The sequence below is a fragment of the Camelus ferus genome, chromosome 7, assembly GCF_009834535.1.
Source record: "Camelus ferus isolate YT-003-E chromosome 7, BCGSAC_Cfer_1.0, whole genome shotgun sequence".
Taxonomy (NCBI): domain Eukaryota; kingdom Metazoa; phylum Chordata; class Mammalia; order Artiodactyla; family Camelidae; genus Camelus; species Camelus ferus.
This window is the reverse complement of record NC_045702.1, coordinates 52,463,340-52,487,903: the sequence shown is the minus strand read 5'-3', so window position 1 is coordinate 52,487,903 and position 24,564 is coordinate 52,463,340. Positions and strand designations below refer to the sequence as shown.

Below are 24,564 nucleotides of genomic sequence, written 5' to 3'. Positions count from 1 at the left end.
GGAATAGGAAAGACCATGGAGGCCGGGCTGCTAACAGGCAGTTGTGAAGATCCAGTCCCTGGCTTGGGCGTGTACTAGGTCCAGAGACCAGGACAGAGAGTTAAACTGATCAATGAACAACTGATTTAAAACCTGTATCATATAAAAGGAGCAAAGAATTTCTGTGACTAATTAACAAAAATGAGAAGGACCTGGATATTTACATAATCACTATCTTCCCCATTGTAGGGTAAAACTCCAGGGGAATACACACAATAAGTGAAATATGTACAATATAAAATAAGTACGTGAAATGATGAGCAGAAACTTTATCACCTGACAATTGTATTATTTTAGTTATATTTAAAAACTAAAATGATTTAATTCATTGAATTATGGAGATAAGGTAAATAACATTAAGTGTAGACAATAGATGCTACTAAAACATTTCAGCAGATTAACTAATCTAAGATGGAAGAAAAATTTTAAGTCAGAAAACAAGTGTTGTTTTTTTGGAATGAGAGCTAGGGAGAGAATGTGGGAATAGCTGAAAGGAATTTCTTGAAAAACCCCACTCTATCATATGATATAATTTTGTATACTTACAAAAAAATAGAGATTTAAATGAAAAAAAAAATCTCCTTAGTCTTAATATGCACGGAATGGTCAGCTCTCAAGGGACTGCTTTTACAATCCTACTCACTAGATGTAAATCATCAGGAAAGTAATCTTTAAATTGAATTTAAGCAAAATATCTTTTTAGAGTTGGGTGGTAAACATTCGTCAATGTTTCTTTGTTCTCCCAAGCAGCTACAGCATCATTATTCTCTAGACTATTCTATTATTATGATATCATCTGGCGACCCAAAAGTGCATCTGGTTAAAATTGATGGACCCTTGTTACACAGAAATCCTCTGAGCTAGAGTTTTCCCCAGAAGATAGAGCAAAAAGTTAAATCAATCCAGACCCTCCTATTTTATTCTCTGTTTGGGACTTGGAAGAATCTGCTTTTTTTAATGTTGGCCCATGACCGATAGCAATGGATAGTGTACACGTCATCTGACACGAAGCTGAGAAGAGTATGTAGTGATCATGGCTGGAAAGTTTCAAGGAGAAAAGCCACAGTGTGATCAAAACATATGCCATTAAGTTTTAAACTGGATTTTTAAATATTTTAAGTAGTAACATAAAAAGCATTGAGTTGTTGAGTCAAACTAGGAGATTTTAGCAGTCATCAAAACTCAGAAATCTGCCAACTCTAGGAATGCGCAATCTGTATATATTTTTCCAAAGAACGGAAAATTTCAAGGTTACAACAGACAGAAATACCCACAATTCCCCCGAAATCATCCCTCCAGTTTTGTCACCCACTACTCGCTCCATTTATAGTCACTCAACTGCTTGTTCTTTTCTAATCATTCCTTGAACGTCTACTTTGCTGCTTCTGGGCTTTTGATGTCATTTCTACACAGAATGTTCTTTCCCTGCATGACCGCATTTTAGGACTTGAATCAAACACCAACTCATCCTTGAAACATCCCTTAACTCTTCTTAGCCAGAAGTCATTTTCATCTTTTGTCTGTTCTTAAAGTGTTGTGCTCACAACTCCTAGCAAACCTTGCACGAGGAGTAAAATGGTAGGTATGTAGCAAGACAGGTATGTAAGAAAGGAGGAAACACATACAGTTTGTTTGCATAAAGAAATCATGAAAAGGTAATACAAGAAATGTAAGAAGTGAGAGGGAATAATTGTTCTCAATGTGTACCTTTGTCTATCAACTTGATTTTATGAACCAGTGATTATTTGTTCAAAGATGTATTCAAATGTAAGAAAGAAAATCTTGCATCACTGTTTTCTATGAACATTTGCTCCCTTATTTTTTGGTAAGTTCTCCTAAAATAGGGGCTCTACATTGTTCATATTTTTTTATCCCTTACCTGATTTTGTTTCGTGTAGGCATTAAAGACAGTGCATATACGCTTGTCCCGCAACTTGCCCCGTTAGGGTATATTCTGAAACAAAAGCTAATTAAAATCAACACAAAGAAACCACATCTTCCTACTCTGTGGAAGTAATAGTTTACACCATGAATATGTTGATGATGAGACCAGAACATCTTTCCCGTCTCAATCAAAGACAATAAAGTATTCATTAATTCTTAAAGAGATGAAAATATAACTAATTTTAGTTGACTTAGTACCTTGAAAATAATAATATATATACCTCTCTTAGACTACAAAGAAGACATCTCAGAGTCTAGAAAATTAAAAATACAGGTTAGTTTGTTGATTATAAGGATAACAATGTCAATAGCAGATGATCTGAGTATTCCAGATCACAGGGACATTTGAACTCTCTAATAGATCAGATTATTGTATGTTATATGACACATTCCGTTACAAATCCTTCATTTCCTTTCACTTTTTCTACAATAAAAGATGTCCCCCTTTGCAACTAATCTACCCCTCTACCAGATTCCCAATGTCATCACTGACAATCTTTTTTTTTTCCTTTTTTCTCTGAAGCCTGAGAGTAAAATATACCTCTTTTCCCTCTGACCTGGGGAAAATCTAAATACAGTCTAAATTAGAGCCTGAGCTAGACTAATTGACTGAAAGTGAGTCTGAGATTTGCAGGTTTCTAAATAAGCCCTAGATTCCTAATTAGCTCAACAGGGAACAAAATACCATGCAGCCTTTCTTCCCTCTTCTGATCCTCCCCCAACTTGGCAAGACAATTTGTAACCCATGAGGCTCAGTAAAAATAAATCACCATCATAGAGGTATAGTGCACCATAAATATTCAAAACCTACAATCACAAACTTACAGATTGGAAGGGTTTCATGTATATGTCCAGAGTGCCCAGAGTTATGGACAATTTTCTGCACTAAAAAGGAGGAAAACGCCACAATGATCACTCACGGCAATTTAACCAACTCTATTTTTAGTTAATTAAGAATATTATTTAACTGTTAAGTACAGGCCTAATTTTCCAATCCAGAAATAGCATAAATGCTTGTGTTTTCTCTCTAGGATTAGTACAGAAACCAGAGCTCAAAAGGAATGATGGAGGAAGCGAAGGGAATCCCCAAAGCATTAAATAATAGGCCTGCATCTTATAGATCATCATCCCCAGACAATCAGACACTACATAAATGTTTCCATTGTTCATTTCCTTTATTGCAGATACAATGAAACTGTCCAGTATGATTAAGAGATGTCTTACCATAGAAAATAGAGGCATTTTCCTAGAATACATCACTGAAAATATTTTTTTAAGCTGATTAAATGTCTCATCTGTTTCATCACAAACCCTCACTTACTAAAGATAAAGAACTCATGCAATAATTCAAACTGCATTTTTTAGGGATTAGGTTTTATGCCAAAATGATTACATATCCCAGCAATAGGTCTCCAAGGACCCCGGTTTTACAAAATAGCTTCCAGTGGTTAAAAAAGATAAGCATTTCCAAACTGAATATGTTAGCATTTGGTACTCAGTAGGAAGTTGCTTAACTAACGAATACATCCACTTCTGTGGTAGTAAATGCCACCTGCTGTTAATTAAAACCCCCTAAAATATGTTTTATATAGCGACTTTCTGGGAGAACAGCTACTAATAGAACCTTGTTTCTTATATTCCTTGGCAGATTTTTTTTTTTAAAGTGTCAGTTAATTGATGATGAATTGATGTTTAGTCATTCTCCACAACTTATGCTGCATTCTTTCCCAATAGAAGCTATCAAGAAGAGCTTTGTCTAAACAAGCTCATACTGTATAGCACAGGGAAGTATCTTCAGTATCTTGTAGTAGCTTACGGTGAAAAAGAATATGAAAATTAATATATGCGTCTCCATATATGACATTATGCTGTACACCAGAAATTGACACATTGTAAACTGACTATACCGCAGTAGAAAGAAAGAACGAAAGAGCTTTCTTAAATTCTTACAGTCTTCCCCCTCACCAATAACATATATTATAACTGTTTTAGTATATTATATTTTTTTTATTATCTTATCTATTTGTACTTTCCATGATAAGAGGATCTTTCAACAATTTCCAACAATATCCAACTGAACCCAATAACCAGCTCCTTCATTGTATACCTACCTGCTTATCAAATGCCTCACTTTGCTTTTATTCTTGAATTTCTCACCTTCTATTCCATCTTTAAATAGACTTAACACTCTAAACTTCCCCTTTTTTCCCCTTCACCCTTTGGTACTTTACTCCCTTTTGTCCACCTTAGTCTAACTAGCATTTCTTTTGCCGCTTGAAAAGCTAAGCTTCTGAAAAGTGTATTTGATAGTCACTGTTTTACTTTCTGGCTTCAAATTCCAGACCTCAACCCAAAATAGAAATTTCTTTTCCTGTTGCTCCTCTATACCTGTCCTGAATGTGCCAAGACTGCTCCCTGGTCACCCTGTGGTCCTTATCTTATGTGACTTCTTACAATACCTTTCTTAAACTCTTATCCCTTGGTTTCTGTGATACAGTTCTCAGATTTTCCCTGATCCTTTGACCTGATTCATTCAATCGTCTTCATGAGCAAATATATTATTTATTAAATGGCAAATTCACTGGTAACTAAACAGATGCAAATTAAAATATGATTAATAATGCATTTCCCAGAAAGTTTATAAGGAAATAATTCATACATTGCTAGTGTAAATAAAAATTGAAACAAATATTCCAAAGTCAACCTATCATATCTAAAGATAAATTACCATTACCCAAATTTCTCTTATATAACCCAGTTTTAGAAAGCAGGAAATTATAAATGGCATTTATAATGTTCAGATAGAATCTTACCCTTTCTATATCCTTTTATTAAAATGGAAAATATTTCTTTAAAATTCATTAAAATTTCAAATGTTGAAAAGGTGAAATATGAATGAAAAAATGATAGTCCCCAAATTATAATAATTCTAGTTACATTTTATTACCATATAATAATGTGGAAAAATATATGTGTATTATACTTACACACACACATAACATGCATGAAACCTTTCATACATGTGAAGTCACTGTCCCACTACTCTTCACCAACAAAGCCATATTCTAATTACCCTCAACATACACAGATTTTTCATCACAGATGTAACAAATTTCTCACATTAAATTCTCCATTTAAATTACCTAGGATAGTTTTTATTTTCCTGGTTGGTACCTGATTTGTATAAACCCCAGTCTCTGATTAAGTTCAAAATTCCAACGTACTTTGAGAGAGAATCTCATTGGCTCACATTTGGTCAGGTGCCCACCCCTGAATCTGTCAGCTATGGACAAAGAAACAGGGCCATGCAGTGTGGAGGTGACTGATGGGAACATCGAAGGACTGTCTCAAAGAAAGAGAGGCAGATTGAGATGGACTGAGATATATAATGTTTTAACTGAGCTGTCAAATTCTAATATATTCAAGCAAAACATGCTTGGATTAAGAGCACAGATATATGCATGAACAAACTTTGCTGGTTCCCAGACAATTTTTGCTGGCTTAGACATTCACACATAAATTCTTCATTTCCTCATTGGACTGTACTTTGTCTGGTTGAACCTACAATACAACTCAGCAGTGAAACCTTTCAAATTTTTTTTTTTTAAGTAGTCACCGCAGGAGTTTCTTCAACCTCAGATTTATACAGTCAAAACAATTCAGTCACATGCGTCAGTGTGTGTGTGATTCAATTTCCTTTTAGACTCATTTCCGTCCAAGCCTTCCCTTTACTGGAATATATTATCAGAGCATCAGACTCAATAATGCTTGAATGCTACCAGATCCTGGTTGTACCTATTATAGAATAAACAGATGATTAATTTTTATACCTAGTAGATGCTTCACACATGCAGAATAACTTTTCTTTAATATCGTGTGCCTTCATTTTTCCAGTGTATGAGACTGACTCCTTAACAAGAAAATCTAGTCACTCCTTAAGCGTCTGAGGATTCTTTCTCTAATACTGGGAATATCCTACTAAATACTTTTTGACAACTACCTTGATCATTAATAAAAATTAACAGATTGTGATGGCCTACAACAGAACTTCACAGACATTGTTTCCCAGCGTATGTCACCGTAGGTGCCATACCTTCACCCAAGAACAGGCCATGCTTTCTGTTTCCTACTCCTAAACCTACTGCAGTTTGAATTCCCCTCATAGTTTTTCTTTTTATTGGTATTCTCTCCATCAAGGTCAGCAATAATTTTCTAATTGATGGATCTGTGGTCATTATTCAGCTTTCCAAATGACTGTTCTGACTTTCCTCACACAGTTCAAGGATAAGAGGATAAGAAGTACCTTAGAATTTAGAAGTTGGAAGAGGTTACAACCTTAAACATGGTGGTGAAGTATGATGGACCTACTCTAAGGTGGGCCACATGGTCTCCACCTTCTGACGCGCTTCCTCTTGTGATAGCCCCTCTCCTTGAGTGTGGGTGAAGCCTGTGACTTTCTTTACATCAAATGGAATATGCTAAAGGTGGCAGGATGTCACTTCTGTGATCACATTTCAGATGACTGCGATACCTTTTCATTTCTGGCTTTGAGGAAGAATGTGGCCATATTGAGAAGGCCTATCTGGATACGAGCTGAGGGAAAACTCCAGCCAAGAAATGGAATCTCTCATTCCAATAGCCCATGAAGAACTGAATGCTGCTCACAACCATGTGAACAAAAATCTAGATTCTTTCTCAATCAAGCCTCCTATGTGACTGCAGACTTGGCAGCTTGACTGCAGCCTTGCAGAGGACACAGCTAAGTCACGACTGGACTCTCGACTCACAGAAACTGTGAGAAAATAAGTGTGTGTTATTTTCGGCTGAAAAATGTGTAGTAATTTTGTTATGCAGCAATAGATAACTAATACATCAATGGAGTTTGCATTAAGAAGGTGCACAAAGTCATGTGGTTCTCAGGGTGAAGAGTATTTGGGGCAGAGAAAACAGAGTGAAAAAATCCTTAAGTGGGAATGTACTCAGAATGTTTTAGGACTGGCAATGAGGAAGTGCGGTTGGAATTGAATGAGCAAGGGAAAGGGTAAATGGAGAAAGAGAGAAACATGTCGGAATTCATAAGCTACAGTAAGGACTTTTGAGATTCTGAGTGAAGTAGAGACATTAATTAGAGGGTTTGAATGAAGTAACACGCTATGAGTTAACATTTTAATGGCTTCATATTGGCTGGTGTGTTGAGAATAGACTGTAGGAGATCCAAATAGTAATAAAAGAGACCAGTTAGGATGCTATTACAATAATAAAGGTGAGAGATGATGGTGACTTGGATCAGAGTGAGTGACAGAGTAAGTGGTGAGAAGTGGTTGGATTCTGGTTATATTTTGAAGCTATGACCAACAGGAATTCCAGGTGAATTCAATATAGAATGTAAGTAAAAGAAGACTCAAGGATGACTACATGGGTTTGGGCAGAGACGATCAAGATAGAGAAAACTGTGAGTGAGCAGGTGTTTTGTTTGTTTTGCTTTGTTTTGTTTTTCAGTAAGAGGGTAGGGAGTATCAGAAGCTCAGTCAAGGACATGTGACACTTTCATGTCTACTAGGCATCCTGCTGGGAGTGTTCTATCAGTACTGTTGTACCTTTAATTCAGTGGGGAGGCACAGCCTGACGGATACATTTAGATATTTAAAATTGTGAGGCTGTTTCTTTACATCAATAATGAAATATCAGAAAAGGAAAGTTAAAAAAAAAAAAAACAATCCTATTAAAAATTGTATCCAAAAATAAAATATTTAGGAATAAATGTGACCGAGGAGACTTATATGCTGAGAATTATAAAACATTGATAAAGGAAATGATTTAAAGAAATGGAAAGGTATCTCATGCTCTTGGATTGGAAGAATAAATATTCTTAAAATGTCCATACTACCCAAAGCAATCTACATATTTAATGCAATCACTATCAAATTACCCAGGACATTTTTCACAGAAATAGAACATATAATCCTAAAATTCATATGGAATCACAAAAGACCCAGAATTGCCAAAGCAATACCAAACAAAAAGAACGAAGCCAGAGGAGTAACCCTCCCAGACTTCAGACAATACTACAGAGCTATGGTAATCAAAACTGTGAGGATGAACAAGTTTACTAAGGGGGTGAACATAGAGAGAGGGAAGAGCCATGGACTGAGTGCTAAAGCACTCCAAGCAGCTTTAGAAAAAGAAGGAACCAACAACAGAGACTGCAAAAATGGGACCAATAGGTTACAAAACAAACCAAGGGATTGTGGCATAAAGAGAACCAAGCGCAGAGAATGTTTCCAGGAAGAGGATGTGCTACATTATGTCAAATGATGCTGAGTGATAAAACAAACTGAGAACCATTGGATTCTGTAGAAGTTATTCATAAGCTTCATAAAAACAGATTCAGAAGAGCAGTAAGATTAAATCTGATAAATATGCAGTAGCTCACAGGATGAAGATAAGAGATTAGTCTGTTACTGTAGTTGTTCTGAGATGAGAGAAATAGCACAGGGAAATCGGCAATGTGGAATAGAAAGAGGAGAGTTGCTGGAGTGATATTTTTGTGTAGATGAGGAAGGATGAGGTCTTCTTAAAGCCAAAGCCTGGGTAGAAACAGAGAAAGTAGATGTCATAGAATAGGAAAGGGCAGCAGAAGATGGAGATACTAATGCTGGTAAGTAGGAGTTTACCAACGTTCTTTATTACTGCTTCAATTTTGTCAATTAAACAGGAAGTAAGACTATCAGCTAGGAATGAGGACGGAGAGTAGCTACTGACAGTTCAAGCAGAAGCTAGATAATGTACAATAATCATCTGGGAGAATGGCATAGAGAATGGATAGGAAAGAGAGAACTGATTTCTGCGCAGGGTGAAGGACCAGCTTGCATTTTGTGATTATGAATCTGAAGTAAAATGAATGAAGATGGTATTATGCTTTTTCTCTTTTTATTCCAACCGCACTCATCGGGTGAGTGCAGACATGGAATAGGTGAAGATTTGGGATGAACCAGGGTTTGGGTTTTGCAAAGCACGATGACAGAGAGGAAAGAGGGTATATATGAAGTGGTTACTGTAATGATTGGCCATAGGCTTTAAGCGGAGGAAGGAGGGATGACGGGACACCAGGGACATAAGGGTAAACAGGTAAAACATTCTACCAATTCAATGTGATGGTGTCGTGGAAATATTGTAATAGTATAGATATTAGCGGTAGTAAACCCATAAAATAGAAGTGGTGGTCAATGAGTGGGAGCTATGGAATTGGAAACTGGGAGATGCCAGAACTCACTGGTCATGATGAAGTTCCTTGATATATCCATAGGAGTAGGGCCAGCTGATTGGAAAACAGTAGTCCAGAGATTTGGAAAAGAACATGTCGATACCTATTACAATTGCCCAGAATTTAGTTGAGAGTGGTACTGGGTAGAATGAACATAGCCAGGAGTTAAAAACTATTAAGGAATCAGGGGCTGTATCCTGGTGGCCTATAGGAGGACAACTGTGAGGGGCAGGATTTGATAAAGTCTCACTGCGTTAGATTCAAAGCTGAGTGTTTTTATGAAGCAGAGAGAGATAACGGAGTTAAGGCATCAGTGAAGAGCTGAGAAACTACCTACCTCACCCCTAGACATGCTGATTCGATTGATGTGGAAGAAAAAAGAATTATCACCTGGCAGGGGTCTGGGTGAAGCAACGTCCCTATGGCAGTACTGGTTTTACTTAGAATAAGAAAGGAAAAGGAATTTTCAGATTGGTTTGTTGAGATATTACCTTTCACAATGTCTCTTGAAACTGCCAGCCCATTCTCCATGGCACCAAAGACCAGTATTTTTATAAAGCAACTATGATTTAAGGGATTCCTTCCCTTAAATTCTGTCCATGGCTTTAAAGTCTCCTCAGGATAAGGTCCAATGCCCAAAGTTGAAACAATCCAGCACCATCTGGCACTTGCTTGCATCCCCAGCCTCAACTCCTACCACATCGCCACTTCCACACTATGGCCATATTCTTTGGCCTTATAGTCTACATACATTCACAGGTTCTTTCTATTCCTGCTTTCTTAATCCTTATCATCCATTTCATTCGCTAAATCCTCTTCAGTTCTCAGCTTTTAATATAATTTCCTCCAGCAAGTTCTCCCATGATCATCCCAATACAAGCTCATTTCCCTCCTATGCCCTTCTAGAGCAACTTACACACCTTCATCCACGTTACTGTTCATAGCAAACTCTAAATTTCATGCCTATCGAGTTTGCTTTTATAAATCCAGTATTGAGCACTGTGCCTAAAATAGGTAACAGATGCTCAATAAGCAAAGGTTCAATGTATGAATGGGTGATGAAATACACATCATTTTTGAAGAGAAATATCAGAAAAAGAAAATCCATGCTTCAAACTTTCAACTTATTTACACACAACTAGATGCTATGGAGAAATATAGAGGATTACAGATCCTAATTTGTTATTAAAATGTCACTGTACTGACAGAAAAGGTCAACCAAATAAATAGATAAATTCTAAGATGGCATTGGAAAAATAAAAACTGTTTACCCAAGAAATTACAATGAAAATACCAGAGAAAGCAAACAAACAAACAAACAAACAAATAAATAGGGAGATGTTCCATAATAATCTCCTAGTAAGTCTCTAAATAAAGAGGACCAATTCTCCATGAGAACCTTATATTTGTGTTTCCAACATTCTATACTCTTTAAAGGTAAGAATGATAAAAGCAATTACCTTAACTTTTTAACAAAGTTTTTTGGTTTGGTTTGGTTTTAGTATGAGTTTTACTTTTAGAACAGCTCTTCAAAGCACATTAATGATAACCCATGAAATCAAAAGAAGTGAAAAATGTTTGAAATACATTATTTACATATGGAAAATATGGAATGAGTGTCTACAAAGGACAACAATATGCAACACAGGACTCCAGACAGATTTTTAAATAATGCAAATGTTAAAGTATGAATTGGGTAGTTGTTATGGAAATATTATCATTGTTTAATGCTATTATTATAAAACAAAATTTAGGATACTTTATTGAGATCCCAATTTCTCTATGCTCATCTTATTATTGCATTGACGTTTGGGCCATATAAAAGAGATAAATTTAGCTGAATTTCAATTCTCTTGATTGTAAGATACAAAGAACATCACTTTCTACTTAAGTCTTAGAATGCTTTTTCAGACTTTTCCCTCTGATTAATTATAAACACAATTTCTTTATGGCACAGAACTTCTTAAGAAAATCCAATGTAACAAGAAGAATTGATCCAAAGGATGTTACTTACCTGAAACATGTGTTCGGGTCATTATAGTAATATGAACAGTAATTGAAAGCCTGCCTGGCCGGGAGGTGGGGAGGATGTGGGAGGCAGGAAGTGGGGGTTGGGGGAAGGACAGTGAAGAAAGGTTTAATGGCTGCTTCCATCCAAAGTGAAATCATATGCTTTCATCCTACTTTTTAAAACTTCTGTGAACAAGTGGTGTGGGCAGTGCAGATTACCACCCATTTAACAAATTATGCTAAAACATGAAGCTGCTGCTCAGCACCACACCCAAGCACACATCCTACACAGATTTATTTTATGGAGTTTTCCTTTGTAGTTAACCAAAACTGCATTTTAAGTAATCTGTTTAGCATAATATGAAAACTCAGAATGATAAACTAAAAGCACATGAGTCTCCATTCTTCATTACATTTATAACATTCTTAATCACACTGCCATCTTATAACAATGTAATTTACACTATCCATGTAAATTTGTAGTATCAAGGTGCTAATTTAGGTTATATTTTACAAAAGTTAAAGTATCATCCTTTGTTACATATCAGTACGTTTCTACGTTCTTGTGGTCTCTAATTTTGAGGGCCACAATTTGAGATTAATTTTTGAAGTGGGTATAGATTATGTGAGATGAAAGATAATTTTTCCAGTTAGAGTATTTAGATACTATTTTTGATTAAATTATTTTCCCTGTCCCTTCTTTCCTCTCTCTCTCTTTTTGTTTTTTTAATTTTAGGTGATCAAATGACCTCCATGATACTATCCATTGATTCATTATCTGCACTAAAAATACTGTTTCTACTGACATTTTAGTTTTTAGTATGTTACAAAATTCCGATGTCCACCTGATACATCTTCTGCAATCTTTATTTATTTTTTAACAAGAGTGAAATCATAGTAAACTTAACATGAATACTTTCAGGAAATCTCTGTAATCTTCATTGGTAAGCACAACATCAAGAAAACGCACAGACTGTGAATAAAATAATAACACAATACATTGCCATGCAGGCCATTTCTATGCAGAAAAGAATGAGATGTGAAACAGAATATCAAAGGTTGAAATAATAAATTAAATGGATGTTTGAAATATCAGAAAAGAGAAGAAAGAAGAACATATTTTAAGGTTATATTAGCTAATTATATGTACACATCTAAAATAATGATAGCTAAAAACAATCTTTTAAAAGATTGATCATTATCCATTTTCAAATGATAGCTTTAGAAAAGTCCAAAAGATATTTTTAAACTCCTTTAATCACACACCATAACTCAGTCAGAAATGGCATAAAAAGAATTTCTTCAAAGTAAAATAACTGGCATACATTCTATCTTAAATAGTCTGCAATAAAACCAAAGAAATGAATAGTCCCAGCCAAAAAATACTTTAAATTACATTTGGAGGAAAAAAAATGTATCTTGGATTAATTCATCATCAAGGCTTTGTGTAGTATTAATTAGTATTGAAAATGATAAGGTGGACTTTCAAAGATACTTTAACATTGATTACTTTTTTCAGTCCCTGTTTAAAAAGTAATTTTAATGAACTTCAAAGGGACAATTATTGTGGAAGACTTCTTTCTTGTAACTCTCTCATATTAAATTTTTACTAAATAAATTAGGCTTTTTCCTTTGGACTGTGATTCATTTTTCAACCCATATGGCTTATTTCTATTTCTATTTCTATTTGTCTTCTGCTCAGTGTTTGTCATTTTCAGATTCTTTCCCAGTAGCTCACAGCTTCATAAAAATATCCTAGAGAGGTCTAAGAGAGACTTACAAACTTTTTGAACATTGGGAGTTTTCCTTCATGAGTTTTTATGAAATCATTCTCCTTACTAACGTAAGTCTTCCAAATAAAATACTTTCCATATTCTTCTTTCATATATATTTTTCAACTGTAATTAACAGTATTATGAAATTTGGAAAATCCACGTTTCTGAATAGTATAACAAAATATATACAAACAGCATCAAAATATATAGAGAAATAAAATAAAAGGCCGACTACAATTAATCATTTCAAACTAGAAGAGATTTGAGATGGCTCAAAATTGTAGCCAATTTTGAAAATTCCATGGAAGGGGCAATCTGATGTCTAAAACATTGACTTAACTGGACAATAAACTTCTTTACTTTTGCAAAAACTATCACTTAATAAAAGAGAGAATTTAGAGAAAATGGAAAAAGGTTCTTTCTTTGACCTCTTGTATAGAATCATCCCATTAGAGGTGGTTGCTTTGTTTCAGAGAACTTTAGTAGTCAGGAGGTTTCTTCTCATTAAGGGGAAATCCCTTGAGATTTAGTTAAAAACATTTGCAAAAAATTGGCAAATGTTTCTTGTATAACTAATCCTCATTATTTTCTTCCTTAGACAAAGCTATTATTTTCAAACTCATTTCTCTTTTGTTTCTTGGAAAAATATACCACAGATCATTATAGTGAGATACGTTGACTATACCAAAATGTGTTTTATACATTAATCTAAAGATAGCTGGACTCATTCACTGAAAAAGACTTAGAAAATAAATTCAAAGTATTTTCAAACATTTCATGAAAGAAAGTGAATTTCTTTAGTCATAATGATTTTTAAAGGTAAAAAGACATCAGGATTGTTATTTTGGGATGTCCCAACAACTATTTCATCTAAACCAATCCATATTTGTTTTCATTCAATATTTTACTTACAGTCAAGACAATTATTCAGGGACAAGTTGGGTTATCAGTTCAATACAGCAGTTCACAACTTTTTTTTTACACCTACCTTTTGTTAGTGGCTCCTTATGGTACTATATGCTCAGCAAGAGGGAACATAGCTTCCTATTTATCAATTTCAATTGGAAATAGAAGTTGGAGGTAAAAATGGGTGCATACTTGCTCAGAGACATAAATTGACAACATTCAAGGGCACAAACTGATTACAAACTGAAGGTTACACAAAGTGAAGATTACACAAAGCAAAGATTGAAGATTGTACAAAACTTGTATCAGAATGGAAGTTCACAATTTCATCATGCCTGAGCCAAAAACGTTAACATGATGTATTCCAAGATGTGATAAATATTTCCTATTCTAAGAAATATAATAAATTAATTTTGTAACAACTCTGATACATTGCCAGAAGCACTAATATATACTAAACATGATCACTCTGTTAAAATTTACTCTAAATTAAATGCCTATATTTATTCATCACAAAATCATAATCAAACACTTATTGCACAATTATTATGGGAGCTATACATAAGTGCATAAAAATAAAGAAAGGTTTAATTTTTTCCTAACAGGAACATTGTTATGATCATACCTAGAGAAATATTTATTTCTAGACCTCTGAGTGACAACAGAAGTCCCATTAGCTTCCTTTGATAGTTGTCTATTCTTGTTAATCTAGTGATAAGAAAACAAAATCATTCTAACTTCATGAAGCCTTAGTTGCCTTATGTGTATAGTTAAGATTTGCATCCAGATTGTCCTTTAAGATGCTTTTAAAAACTAAAATTCTATTCTTTTATTATTTTTTCTCATTATTCCTCAAGATCCTTTGCTTTCAAAACCAAACTTTCTTCATTCTATCACTTCTGTTTCTGCCCTCACCTCTATCCTGGTGCTTACCAATATGGAGTCCAAAGTCCTTTTAGATTCCAAATTTGAAGATTTAAATGGGTATCCCCCGTAATTATCGATATTTCAGAATGTCTAGTGGAAATCTTACGTGTGTGTTCCATAGGATTCCACAGTTATCAGGTGTCATTTTGTTTATTCATTTGTTTGGCTTTAAAGGGGCCTTGAATTATAATAACCCAGTGTATAGTTATCAAAAGATAAAATAAAATAGTAAACCAATTACTTGATAAATACTGTTTTTTTTTTTAAAAAATAAGCTTTTTAAAACATTGAATCATGGGCAAAAATTAATAGAAAGTATCAAAACATTGGGAATGAAGTAACTTAATCAACTACATCTCATGAAATCTATTGCTTTAAATGTCCCATGTGGTATTCCTATTCTTATTTTTTTTGCCACCAAAATTTCCTCCTCACCAGACAGAGTAATATTTTCATCAGGTCATTTGCCTTATTCAAGAATATAAAATATTAAGTGTGAAGCTCCCTACTTGGCTCCCAAGACAATTCATAATTTGGTCCTACACCTGACACAAAACAGATTTTTCCCATCCTGTGCCATGATGTATTTTGGTCAATTTTTGAATAGGTGAGAACACTTATAAATATACTATTGAGACTACATAGACTCTACTTTAAAAGCGAATTATATTAATTGGATCCAAAGCACGCTAAGAACTCGTCATCGATATGCACGTGTCTAAGGATGCTTACATGCAAGCTTCAGAACATTTCAAAATATTCCATTGACTGATCCAGTGTCTGTATTGGCGTCAATGACTATTTTAGGTGTATTTTAGCACAGTTAATATAATTTTATGTGTGTTAAATCTGGGTCCTTGGAATACATTACCAAACGTGTTTTCAGTGTACTAAGGTCTTTCCCATAATTCTTGTCCTTTTCATTGGTGGCATTTTTAGTCAACCAATAGTTATATACCCATAACGTATATTTTCTAGGTGCTTTAGGAATCCTGAGTCTCATTTAATTTAACTAGAATGCTTACTGTCATTTTCCAATAATAATAATTTATTTAAAATATGTCAATTTTGATTAAATCATTATGTCTTAAGATATAGAAATGTTGTACCAGTCTTGAAACATAGTTCTTTCTAAACTGTTCTGTTTCTTTCATTTAAAAGCTTTTTAAAATACACAAATTATAAGTTGGAATTCCTCTCAGTTAAGTTCATAAACTAAACTAAAATTTTGTTTGTGAACTCGTTTCTTATCATGAGACATTTCTTCCCAATAGTAGCTTTTGATATAATGAATCTGAATGAAAATTATAAATTATATCTTATTTTCTTTTCTGTTTCACTAGGGATCAAGGAACAATTCTATGAATTAATAAAGACACAGTTCTTTACACCCAAAATTATATGCATATTTATTTACTGAAGAATATAGACATAAAAGGGGAATAGAAATCCCATTTTCCTTATATATGTGAAATTTTCTTGTGCTCTGTTAAAGATTCTGATGCACAATTTTATTTTTAGTTTACCTGTATCACCATTTTTACACTGTCTTCAAAATAGTTATTAAATGTGCTATCATAATAGATTTTAGGAATCAAATCATACTGGCAAAAAAGAAAAGCTATGTATGGAGAAGAAAGAACATTTCCATCTTTATAAACAAAAGCTGTTTTTTTTTTTTTTTTTTTTTAACATTTTTGAAGACTCCATCAATTTTGGCAAACATCACACCAGCCTTATCCAACTTCTAAAGCTGGGAGTTGATCCAAAACTCTGGTAGTCAGAGATCTGCTAAGTGTGTTGTTGCTCTATTACCTGACACTTTTGGCTCAATTTGAAACATTTTTTTATTCACTCTTTATATTTTCTGTTTCTTTTTGTTGAATCTTAAAAGTAATATAAGAGCTGCTTCTTCCTTCTTATTTACAAAAAACTGAATCTTTTTAACCTATGTTTCCATATACAAAGTAATTTACTTGAATTTATAATTCAAATAATTAAAACCTTTCTGGTTCTTCATTTTGCATTACATCATAAAAGAAATTACAGGGTTTTATGGAACTTTCAACCAGTTGCATAAAGCAGATGTTTTAGAGTGTTAATTGTGTTCATTTATAGAACTAAATGATGAATGATTATTTGTTGTTGAATTTTAAAATTTATAATTGTCTAATAATTAAGTCTTTTTAAATAGTAGGTAAATTTTTAAGAACAACATTTAGTCTGATATATTTATAGGCAAAAAATTCAAAACATAACTAGTAAGTATTCAGTTTTACTACAATAACTTTGGTTTAGTCATTACTTTGGTAATATATACTTTGTGGTTCACCAAGAGTACAAACTCTGAAAAAGAAATTTACAGAAGCATTTGATATATAGACTCCATTGAATCTATAATATTTCTTCAAGGATATATATTATTTCATGAATGTATCCATGGAAAATCTGTTACTGGCTTCTACTGACTTCCTTGAGAAATAAAATGCGCCAAAGGAAGAAAGGTAAGTACTGGGTTCTAGTATTTAAAGCTACAATGATCAGTTCCTCAATTTACTGATCTGTTAAAAAAGAGAAAATGATCTATGCTAAATTTTTCTGCAGTAAAAGGTGAGTAAATGGGTATCCTTTTGTTAGGAATCTAGATGACCACTCTTTTGCCTGAAAACTTTCACCTGTAAGTGTCTGTTATGCCATCACATGCAAGAGTATTCTTTATTCAAGCATTTTCCAAAATGTGTTTCTTAAAGCACTGTTCTCATAAAATAGTAATAGTTGTTGAGTGTTACGGAGCTCAGAAAAAAATTCTGAGATATATTGTTAGGAAACTGTTGGGTTAACTAAAATCCATGAAAATTGTTCTTTCTGTAACACTGCTCAAAGTCTAAAATCAAATGCACTCATTATTATCTTCTGACAAGACTCAGCTCAGTGGTTCTCACGTGCTTTTTATTGTTCTGTGTGGTATCTATGCTGAATAGAAGAGACTGGGCTTACAGGTGGCTGTATGGAGGAATGAAGCTGTTAGAAAACTGGTTCATATCATGATTTTGCATGTAAGTAATGAATTCCCTACATATAAGTTAGGTTATCATGCCCAGTATTTTCAGGATAAGCACTTTTGCTGCAAACATTTTCAATCCATAACTAATTGACCATAAGGCAATTTTGCCTGTGAAACACAAAATAATTGGTTGACAGTTTTGGTTTTGACAGTTTGGTTTCAACTGGTTGAAATGCATTAGCATTTCTTCCAGTAGTGATGTTATTGATGGCTTCATGGAGCTGACAGATGACAATGATTTGCCCCAAAGTTGGTTTCTTATTTTGAAATACACTATATTGAAGGAGAGAGAGGTCAAGGGCGAAATAGCTAATTGGCCATAAGGCATTTTTGCCCTTGAAAGATAACATAACTGGTTGAGAGTCTGGTTTCAACTGGTTGAAATGTTAGCATTTCTTCTAGTTAGTGACATTGCTGATGACTTACTGAGCTGGCAGATGATGATGATTTGCCCCCAAGAGTTGGTTTCTTAATGTGAAACACTACACTGAAGGAGAAAGAGGCTGAGGGTGTCAAATGTGCAGAGTTGGACCTACACTTCTCATAGAACTTTGGAACATCTATCAAGGGATATGTGGCAATATGCCAAGAACAAACAACAGAGCAGAGACTTTCACAATACAACACAAAGCGCGCTTACAAATATGCCTCCTAGTATTTGGAAACTGACATCTCTTTTAATGAAGGGGGAAATTCTAGCAAAAAAGGAAAAATGTGATGTGGAAGGAGAAGATGAATCAACAAGCCCCCCAAAATGAATATAATATTCTGAACAAGATTTGGAAGACAAGTGCTTAAGTACAAGCCACTAAATAAAATTAGTTATTTGTTGTATAGTATTGTATGAACCTGTACACATTCTAAATGTAGTCAAATATTTTATATTTCACAAGTCTTTTAAATTGTTATTCATTTCTCTTATTTCATTGTGAACTCTTTAATGTCCCTCTTTTATTTCTGTTTTATCTTCAAGGCAAAATTGCCTATGATCAATTAGTTATGAGCAAATATTTGCAGCAAAAATGCCTGAGGTAAAGATGTCTATAGCAAAGATGCTGACTTTGAGTCTAGATCCAAGGTAACTTAGATGTACGCATATTCCATTTTACCAGAGCACTTAAAGAAAATTTTTAAAAGATTTAAATTTTACTTACGTCAATATTTCCCAGAATTCTGTGATGATTAAGAAACGTATCTGAATGATGATTAACATGGAGACTTTGAGGCTTCCACAACCAGATATCTTAATTCATAATTTCCGGATGACTGATCTGGGAATCATTAATTTTAACATTTTTACCCAGTGTTTCTAATTAAGAAAAAAGAGCTAGGAAATCATCTACTAGAATAGATAATGGAGTCTGCTTAACCTAATTTAACTCTGTTGTACTGACAGTGAATTTCATTCATTTTCACCTACAATAAAACTCAAGTTTTAAACATTTTCTGGATTCCAGCAATTTCCCTAGTACTTAGAATTTCACAATATGTACAAGTCAGATTATATCTACAAATTTGTTTAAAGTCTTCAGGTGGTATATATTATATTTTTTATGGTATGTGAACTTTAATTTATCTTTTTAAAATTAAAATATTTGTAGTTAAATATAATGTAGATGCATATCTTTTCATAAATAAGCTTACATACACATCAGTATAGAGAAATATAGACTAAACAAATTTTTATTTATTACATGCAAAAGGAAACCATATAATCCTTTCATCATAGATCATATATTCCTGAAATAAGAAAATATGTAGGAATGCAGACATTTTCTCCAGATCTATTATTTTTCAAGCTTTGCAAGTACAGAGGTCTCTTAAATGTGACTCAATCTTTGTAACACGGAATTTTTTTTTCAAAACTATGGAAAGTATTCTCACTATTTGCCTATATATTAATGAAAAATAAGCTCTTTATTAATCATAAAAAATACTACAACCTTTCCAAAAATTCACTTATTCATTTTTTAAAAATCCATCGAATAGCCCTTAAGTAATGAGAACCATGCTAGGGCTGAACAGTGAAGTGGATACAAATACTAATACAGACTCCCTGTTCTCAAAGGACTCAGCCGAGCCGAAGACAGACGTATAAACACATAACAAAGACATGATGTGAAAATATCAGGGAACAAGCTGGAGGTCTATGAGCAAGGAGGAAGACCTCATAAAGGATGTTACGCTAAAGAAGAGCAATAGAGTGGAAGCAGGAGTTCTTTAGATGGAGAAGAAAAAGAATGACATTTAAAGAGGCAGTGGAGGGAGCATGGGGATTGTGAGGAGGAATGGAGGACTTGAGGTGCGGATTGTGCTGATGTAGAAGCTTGAACACGACCATATGCTGAGATTAGAAGGTAGACTCAAGTAAGGTAATGAATGAAATGCATTGTCTTTCAGATGTATTTGGATCATATCCCACAGTCAATGAAGAGTTAAAGATTCTTAAAAACAGTGATAATATGGGGTGGTGCGGGCATTGGAGAAGGATAATATAATATGCCCTGCAGGAGGTGAGGAGTGTTTTAACTTACAGCATTTAGATCATTTTGGCTAAATATGTGAATCTCCTGGGGAGTTGTAAAAACATAATGCCCCAAATGCACACTTGCCCAATTACAGCAGAATCTGTAGGGGATGCAACCAAGGCACCGGGATTGTTTAAAGCTCCCTAGGTGATTCTAAGGTGCAGTCAAAATTGAGAACTAATTAGATTGTTCTCTTGGGCTAAACGGTTGATCCATGCAGGTGATGAGAGGGAAGGAGACATCAAGTTCAACTTGGGGATTTTTGCTGGAGGAACTGGGTAAATAGTTAAGCACTTGAACTGATGGGAAATGGAGAGGACAACTGAATACTGAATACTGTTAACATGATTATGAGACAAACCGTTAACATTCTAGATTTAGAGAAACATGTTTTACAATACTGTAAAGATTTTTCCTGTACTTGCTTGTGAACTTTTGTTGGTTTGGGAGAATGAGAAAAGCCTAGACGGACATAAGAAAGGAAATGATAGAGAAGAATTTAAATATTAAGATTTCCATCAGTATGGGTTCTGATTCCCCAGCCCCTAGGAACATATCCTGTTCCTCATGTTTTAGGTTGAGTTTTCTTTATTTATCACTTATTCATTCGATGAACTAGGGAGTTTATTTGTATTAGAGAGTCCTCAAAGAGGAGTGAGATCTATTCTCAACTTCATTTAAGGCTTATCTTCCTTCCAGACTACTGGTATTCCTGGCCTTAACTTAGTCACTTAGACTGAACAGGTTTCACCCACTTCAAAGCTAGGTGATTTTTACAACGGAAGACTAAGACAAAGGAGAGACCTATAATTAAACTGTATCATTCCTTTGATGACGCTGAAAGATTTCAGAGAATACTTAGCTAACCTGAGCAGGTTAAGTAAAGTAAAAATGTTCTAGAGGGATTAGGGTAAGAGAAGGAATTATTTGGCCCTGAGTGATTTCTACATGTGTAGATAATAATCCTAAAAAGGTTGGATTATCCCAATGCAGGAATCTATGATTTCTCCAAGCTATATAAAATTTAAACAAACAAACCCCCAGGTACTATTGACAAAGGAGTGGTGCATCTCAGCTTGTGGTCTAGCTCCCCAAGCCAATGGTTAAAATCCACAATTAGTTGTTCACAGAAAGACCAGTGTTGACTAGTGAAGAATAATATAAATTATGTCTGATTCTCTGCATTTTCTGTGTGCTTAAGCCATGTTCAACCTTTTGCTGTAGTGAGTATTAAACTAATACTCTATGCATTTTCTTTGTTCTATGTAACAATATAAGTAACATGCCTCCTTCATTGTCTCTAATTTTACATATTTATAGATTCTTAGAACACATATGTATTAGACAGTTGTGAGATAATTAAAGCATTCAGAATGCACAAAGGTGCAATATCTCTTAAAGAACAGTGGTATTAACCAAAGTCACATCATAAACTTTCAAGTATTATAAAGATAAGCAGTGATTAGTATACAGGGGAAACATTGTTGCTGAGGTATTTAGCAGAAAGAAAATTTAGCATGACGTCTAAGTAGAAATCTTTTAAAAAGGAAGTTATTTACTTAATATTGGTTAAAATACATTAATGAAGAAGTGTCTTAGTTCAAAGCATTTGTATTTAATAACAAATAAATAGTAGAAGTCTAAAATCTTGAACAGATTCAAGATAATAAGGCATATTTTTCAAACTATGTGACAAGCGGCCAGCAAATTATACTGACTTTAATGATATAATAGAGTTGGCATTTAATCATAGAGGAACAGAAAACCTTTAACAGATTATTTTTTCTTACACCATTAGGGCATATAGTACAAATGCACAACAGCTTAGACATAACATGATAGAAAGACTCAATTAAAGTTGAATGTAATAAAGATATATCTGCTAATACTTTTGGATGTCCTTAAATTACAATGAAACAAAAATAAAAACAGAAAATCAAAAAAGTAAATTATTAATTCACATAACCCAGAAGTAATAAACTAAAAACAATTAAGATAAATAGGAGTAGATGATAAATTGCCAGTTGCAATATAAATATAAACTAATATGCCAACATGTCAATAATATCAAATTATAAAACATGACACCAGCTCATTTTCAATAACAAAAATATAAACTACACGGGGATAACCCTAATGAAAGCAAAGTGTATAATATACATGAAGACAATCTTAAAACAATACTAAAAATATTCCCTTTAAAAATGTGAATAACAAGACAAATATAATTCGGGGGATGGAAAAACTGATTATTTTGAATGTATTGCATATTTTTATATTTATTTAGAGGCTTAAAACCCCATCTAAAATCACTGGGAGTTACTTGAGCACTACCAAATTATGCTAAAATGTATCTAAAGTTTCCTTCTGATCACTGAAACAATGTGAGAAATAGAAAGGAATGTATAAGCTGCGTATAATAATTCAGTACATGATAAAAGAAACATAAAAATTCATGAAATTTTCCAAAAACTATTACAATGAATATGAAAACAGAAAATTTAACCTCCACATCATAAACCTAAATAATACCTAAATAAAATAATAATAAAAAATAATAGAAAAAAACCCCATAAAATAAAATCTAATAGAACTAAATTATTTTTTACAACCTCAAAAATAAAAGAGAAAATTCAAATCTTGAAAGCTATGAATATAATCACAATTGCAAGAGAAAAGACGAACAGATGTTCACAAATTAAAACAACTATTTTTTCCAGCTTTATTGCGATACAACTGACAGACAACATGGTGTCAGTTTATGGTATACAACTTGTTGATTTGATACACATAGACTGCAAATCGATGACCACTGTCGCGTTAGCTAACACCTTCATCACATCACATATCTACGAGTGTTTTTGTGGTAGAGACATTGAAGATCGACCTCCTTGTGAATTTCAAGTATATATTTTACACTATTATTAATTATAATCACCATGCTATACAGTAGGTACCCAGAACTTAGCTTAAAACTGTAAGTTTGAACTCTCTGACCAACATCTCCTCATTTCCTCCACTCTCCCACCCCCAGTAACTACCATTCTAGTCTTCACTTTTTTATATTCCTAAAACATCTATACTGACATAAATACTGACAACCGTCATGTTTATATTGACATAAGCAGATACATGCATCTATTAATCACATATTTATTAAGTATATATGTAAAACAGCAAAGTAGGAAAATATTTTCAGAGCCCAATATAGATATAGGATTTGAATATTGTATACAATCCTCACTTACATTTAGAAAAAAAAATTACTTTAAAAGAAACAATGGACTAAAAAATCGACCAAAATGAAAGTAGTATAATTATCCATTTATTTATTTAACAAATATTTACTAACTACATGCTATATGACAAGCACTGTTCTAAATCTGAAAAAGACAGCAGCATACAAATAGACAAAATATGTTACCCTTATGCAAGAGGGATAGACATTAAATAAGACAAGTAAGTGTGACCTAATATGTTGGCAGTAATTGCCATGGAGAAAAATAATTCGGGGGCGGGTGAGAAGAAATGTGGAAGTGGGAAGGAGACTCTAGTCCACAGCCTTCAAATAATAAATAAATGTTTAGAGAATGGCAAGGTGATCTAAAATTTAATTCTCACTTTGCAAAATAATTTTGAAACAAAATAATACAGAAATAAACCAACACTTCTATCATCAATTACTCTGTAACAAAGGAGGCAAGAATACACAATGAGGAAAGGAGTCTCTTCAATAAATGGTGCTGGGAAAACTGGATAGCTACCATGCAAAAGAATGAAACTGGACCACTCTCTTACACCATATACAAAAAGAAACTCAAAATGGATTACAGACTTAAATGTAAGAACTGAAACTATAAAATTCCTTATAGAAAGATAGGCAGTATGCTCTGCTCTTTGACATCAGTCTTAGTAATATGTTTTTGGATATGTTTCCTTAGGCAAAGGCAACAAAAGCAAAAATAAACAAATGGGACTACATCAAACTAAAAAGCTTTTGCACAGCAAAGGAAACCAGCAACAAAATGAAAAGGCAACCTACTGAATGGGCGAAGATACTTGCCAACAATTTATCTTAGAAGGGGTTGATAGCTAAAATATACAAAG

The 24,564-nt window shown here is 33.7% G+C and overlaps 1 protein-coding gene and 1 long non-coding RNA gene across 4 annotated transcripts in view; both read right to left on the bottom strand.

Moving 5' to 3' along the window:
* AGMO (alkylglycerol monooxygenase) overlaps window positions 1-24,564 on the bottom strand; it is a 316,482-nt gene that overhangs the window by 38,015 nt on the left and 253,903 nt on the right. The window lies entirely within an intron of this gene.
* On the bottom strand, window positions 2,686-17,310 carry LOC116664946. The gene is made up of 3 exons (XR_004321501.1): window positions 17,198-17,310; window positions 9,578-9,580; window positions 2,686-2,696 (listed from the first exon to the last, which is right to left on the bottom strand). It is a non-coding gene; the product is annotated as an uncharacterized LOC116664946 (long non-coding RNA).